Source organism: Odocoileus virginianus, chromosome 8 (assembly GCF_023699985.2).
Source record: "Odocoileus virginianus isolate 20LAN1187 ecotype Illinois chromosome 8, Ovbor_1.2, whole genome shotgun sequence".
NCBI lineage: Eukaryota > Metazoa > Chordata > Mammalia > Artiodactyla > Cervidae > Odocoileus > Odocoileus virginianus.
Window position 1 is genome coordinate 53,682,039 of NC_069681.1, and position 5,831 is coordinate 53,687,869.

The 5,831-nt window shown below is 42.4% G+C and overlaps 1 long non-coding RNA gene across 1 annotated transcript; it reads left to right on the forward strand.

Moving 5' to 3' along the window:
* Positions 1-281: 281 nt before the first annotated feature.
* LOC110135824 (uncharacterized) lies at positions 282-4,214 on the forward strand. Its single transcript, XR_011488952.1, has 2 exons — positions 282-435; positions 3,724-4,214. It is a non-coding gene; the product is annotated as an uncharacterized lncRNA (long non-coding RNA).
* Positions 4,215-5,831: the final 1,617 nt, after the last annotated feature.

Genomic DNA, 5,831 nt, shown 5'->3' on the forward strand with positions numbered 1-5,831 from the left:
GCTAAAAGGAGTAATCACACAAATAAACAAAATATGTACAGGGCTTATTATCAGAAACACTATTCAGCCTTAAAATAATGCTTGACAATTTCTTTTAGTAAAATTCAGGAAGAAAAAGGTGAAAGTGTTAGTCGCTCAGTCGTGTCTGAATCTTTGTGACCCTGTGGACTGTAGCCCACCAGGCTTCTCTGTCCATGGATTTCTCCAGGCAAGAATACTCTTCTTTAGGGGATCTTCCTGACCCAAGGATTGAACCTAGATTTCCTGCATTGCAGACATTCTTTGCCACCTGAGCCACCAGGGAACTTGGTAATAAAAAGGTCCAGTGCCATCCTCAGATGGAAACCAGGTGTTGAAGGAAATTCAAGTTCTTGTTCCATAGAATGACTGGAAGATCTCTAGCATTTCATTACAGGCTACACAGAAACTTAAAATGTAACCGAAAAATGCTATGTCTGCTTATTTAAAGCCTTTGAGTGTTAAATCAATCATAACTCTAGTGTAAATTATTAAATTGTCATCTATAGTATTATTTCCACCAGTTAAGATCTTCCTCAAGTGATATTATCTGGAATATTCTGAATACATAGGCTTGTCTAAAGAACTACATGACTCCCTAAGAAAAACAGCAATGTTTCATAAAATGTATGCCTATAATTTTTAAAACTTAGTTAAGGAGTAGAAATTTTTAAAACTTTAAAATGAAAAAAGTCTGCTCAGAGACCTACAAGACAGCAGCACTTAATTCAGCCTTGGCTCCTCAATGGCCCCAAACTTCGACATCTGCAAGGGATGATAGAAAATGTAAAAGTGAATTATACCACGGAAGTTTACACCTGGATGACAATTCACAAAATATAAAAGGCTTGAAAGTATATTGATGAAAAACAGTATGTTAGAATTTTTCTTTTTTTGGTCATATTGGGTGGACCAAAAAGTTCGTTCAGATTTTCCAGTAATGTCTTATGGAAAAACACAATGAACTTTATGGTCAATCCAATATCTTGCATCATGTTCTATTTTCAGGTGCACAAATTCCCGGTCCAGGGACTGGGACCAATACAAACACAGGTAGAATTTCATGTCAGCTCTTAGGGACTAGAAATAGACACAAACACAACCAATGCCAAAACAAAGTCATTTAAAGTAAATAGATAATAGGAAAACCTTAACATTTCTAGGAAACTCCAAGAAGGAGGGGCTTCCCAGGTGGTGCTAGTCATAAAGAATCTGCCTGCCAGTGCAGGAGCCACAAGAGGTGCGGGTTCAATCTCTAGGTTAGGAAAATTCCCCTGGAGTAGGAAACGGCAACCCACTGCAATATTCTTACCTGGAACATTCCATGGACAGAGGAGCCTGGTTGGCTACAGTCTATGGGTTTGTGAAGAGTCGGACACTACTGAGGGACTGAACGCACAGCACACACTTGAGAGGGGGAGAGAAATCCCACCCCAAAGGCCTGAGAAAGAAATTCTGATTCAAATTAGGACTTGAAGGACAGGGAGGACTGTGGAGTGCACACGATACTGTCAAGTATTATAGGCCTCTAGGAAGACCAGAAGGCAGGCCTGCAAAGGACACGGATGTAACAAACAGCAGTCCTGAATTTGGGGTCAGTGAGTCTCCACCACAAGTTTCCATCCACTGGCTCAGCCCTTTCCTGGAAATCATGCAGTGACTGTTGACTCTGCCTCACTCCGTGGTGCCCAGAAGACCAAAGGCACCGTTGTGTTTGCGTGCTCAGGCGCTTTAGCCATGTCTGACTCTTTGTGACCCCATGGCCTGTAGCCCACCAGGTCCTCTGTCCATGGAATTCTCCAGGCAAGAATACTGCAGTGGGTTGCCATTCCCTTCTCCAGGGAATCATGAGAAATAATAAATCATTGTTCATTTAAACACTAACGCTGGGGTTGGTTTCGAGGGCAAACTGCGCTGTTCATTGGCAGTTCTCACCTTAACAGGCATACCTATCACTAATAGATCTTGTCAAAGGGCAGATTTGCATTCCAAAGGTCTGAGTGAGTCTTGAGAGTCTGCAGCGTTCATCAGGCAAAGGTGATATGAATGCTGGTGGCCTATGACCTGCAGTTTAAGTAGAAACTTTTGGTAAGAGTGTAATCTTTTTCTTTAATTACTTTTTGGCTATTAGTCTGCTAGAGCTGCCATAACAAAGTACCACAGGCTGGGTGTCTTAGAACACAAAAATTTACTTTCTTATAATTCTGGAGGCTAGAAGTCCAAGATCAAGGGGTCGGCAGGGTTGCTGTCTTCTAACGTCTCTCTCCTCGGCTTGCAGACGGCTCTCTCCCTCCTCTGTCTTCACATGGCCCTCCCTCTGTGCCTGTTTGTGTCCTAATCTCCTCTTCCTATAAGGACCCCAATAATATTGGACTAGGGCCTACCCCCAAGACCTCATTTAACTTCAATTACCTCTTTAAAGACCCTATGTCCTAATACAGTCACATTCAGAGGTACGGGAAATCACGACTTCAGTATGTGACTACTGTGAGGGACACCATTCCCCCATAACAGCTATTTAGAAAAGCTTAAGGAAAAATCCGGGATTCCCTGGTGGCTCAGATGGTAAACAATCTGCCTGCAATGTGGGAGACCCTGGTTCTGTCCCTGGGTCGGGAAGATCCGCGGGAGAAGGGAAGATCCCCTGGAGAAGGGAAGAGCAATCCACTCCAGTATTCTTGCCTGGAGAATTCCATGGACAGAGGAGCCTGGTGGGCCTCAGTCCATGGGGTTCGCAAAGAGTTGGACATGACTGAGTGACTAACACACACAAGGAGTAAATCATGACATGTAAGCTGGGATTTAAAAGATAACTTGAATTTTATAGCAGCGAGAAGGATGAGGTTCATCTGAGGACCCAGAGGGAACAATTTGAGCTGATTCTGGTCAACTTGGGATGTGCATGCACTTTACTAACAGAATTGAACAGGATGTGACAGACTCCAGGTCAGATGCTACTGCATCTCTGATTTTTTAAAGAGTCCTTCATTACTGCCAGATACACGAAATCCATCCCCTCTCCCTTGCAAACTTCAATTCCCCTGGTATGGAGAGCACAGCTTCCGGTCGTTGTTAAGAGAGAGTAGACTGGGCATGCACAACCACAGGCTCTGTCCCTCCTCATCTGTGGCACTCTACTCTGTCCCTGGAATGTTCCCGAAGCAGCCGGCATCCTTTCCATCCAAGCCTGCAGGTGCCAGAACATTCCTCCCGCTGAAATCTACCTAAAGCCACTGCACTACTGTGCCCAGGGGAGGAGGCAGAAGCATCTCCTGCCTGCCTTTCCTGTTGGGCTGATAATGTAGAATCATACATGATATTGACGTAGCATCTTTCTCAATGGAGCTCGAGTGCTCCCAGACGTTACCTCACAACATCCCTGTGGTCCTAACCCAAGAAGTGGCTCCTACAAGTACATGACCTTGTTCAATCAGCACAAAAAAACCTAATAACCGGCAGGTAATATGTATTCTTTGAAAGATAAAAGTGGGACTGCTTCAATACCATGAGGGATTTTTTTTTCTTTTTTTCACAGTGCTTTGGTAGCACAGGCAATAAGCATTGCGGATTGAATGATTATAATGTTCTCTGGGCATCACCTGTGCCCGCCTGCAGGACAGGGAGGATAAACAGCCTCTACAAGACTGACTCATAGAACTGTGGACTTCAGAGAGCTATCTGAATGACTCCGCTCTTCCTATTTAGCCTTTCAGGTATCCTGAAAGAGATCACACAGAAATTGCAGATGCACAAGAGCCAGCACCAGTGATGAAAAGGGAAGGACACCTTAGCCGAAAATGGAATCTCTGCTGTTGAGTAGCCTTTGTGTCTACTTTTTTCCTTACCCCTGGGCTCCAGGAAATCCACACTTTCCCATTCAGGTCAGAGGACGGTGACCTTTCTCCTCCTGCTTTCTTTTCAACTCTTTCCAGAGGTGAAGCTTTAAGGTTGCTTGAAGACAGAGTTAATAACTCTCTCCAAGAGACTAGCACCACCGCCTTAGGTCAGCCACAGAAAAAAAGCACCAGTCCCCAAGTGCCATAGACCCAGTTCACAATTGCATTGTCATTCACCAGCTGTGTGACTTCAGACACAGTTTTAGTCCTATGTCACTGTTCCTCATCTATAGGTAAAGATGATGTCTACATTGGAGGGTTGGTAAGAATATTAACTAAAACCACATGTAAAGAACTTAACATCATTCCTGGCATGTCTTCATTCTTTGATAAACGTACAATGTTATTATAAGCAAGAGTAATCACAATAATTGCTATTTCCCATTTTATTCGTGAAATTAGAAAAGATTGGAAGAAGAAAGCAAAACAAGATTGTGAGAGAACTTGGGAACCTGCGCACTTGGAATTCCATATCCCCATATCCCAAAATAAGGAATATCTCTGTGGCCTTCATCCGTCATAATGTCAAAGTGAATTTCATTTTGTTTTGCTTGCTTTGTTTTGTTTTGCTGTGAATACACATCGCAAAAGTCTTCTGAGTCCTCTCATTAGAGTTTAACACAGGTAATGTTCTTTGACATACAGTTTAGAGAATTAAAGACAGTAAGGGCAATTTGGGGTAAAATTTTTTATAGAAAATAGAGAACAGTTAAATTTCCTGTGGTTAAAATGAGAAGCCCTTCTTAGCTACTGATTCTGATCCATAGAGAACTTGAATTCCCATTTACTCTACTAGGCTGAGCTAGATATTTTTCTATTCCAGGGTTACACTTGTTCTAAATAATGGAAAGTGGTCTGTGTAATGATACATACATATCCGAATTAGAAACTATTATTTCCTCTGTCTTGAAAACCCTTGATAGTATTTACATTCTAAATTAAACTGAGCACTGTATATTGATTTTAATATGTTAAGATGAAATTCAATTTCATGACTACTACGAACATCACAGAGCGTGAGGGATCAATGTGTTTGCTGATTTCCTGCTTACTACCAATACCCTAAGGGTTTGATACTAGATTTACAAGAATATTGTTTCTGAAGATGTGTGCACAAACACGCTATCAAATAAGATACAATGCATTGCACATTAGGCCATGAATGATTCGTTTGCTGCATTTTAATCAGCCTGGCATAAATGCTGACACATCTGTTGATGAGTTCCCTGTAGTCGGGCCACCAAGTGAAGCTCAGTTTCTTTCTCAAGAAGCAGAGCTGGCGGGAGAGGTCTCCCCATGACTGCTCTTGGAATCCACCCTGCCTGAAAAAAAGGAAGTGTATATCAGCTAAGATAGAGCTATGGTTGTGCAAGATGCAACTGCTGAGATGGCAGCAAGCCCAATGGCCAATTAAGTACCAGTAAGTGTGTGTGTGTGTGTGTGTGTGTGTGTGTGTGTGTGTGCGTGCATTGATTTAGCTCCATAAAGCCTTCCTTTGACAATACAAGAGGCACTCTAATGTGGTGGAGATGAGTATGGGCATGGAGCTGACCAACACTGGGGTCAAGTCCAGATTACATCAGTTACCAGCCAGGTGACTTAGGACAAATTACTGAACCTATTTGTGACTCAATGTCCTCCTCTAAAAAATGGGAAGAAGAAAAAGAACAAGTCCCTCATAGAGTCATGAAGATTTAATGAGACAAAACACATTAAACCCTCCTCCCAGTACTTGGCATGGAGGAAGAACTCAATAGATGGTAAGTATTATTATTAGATAAAACTCACATCCCAGTCATTCAAACACAATTTTTATTGAATTCTCATTATGAGGAAGACACTGTATAGACACTTTGGCAAATGCAGAGATTAACACAACACAGTCTCTACTTTGGAGGAGATTACATCCTGGTTGGG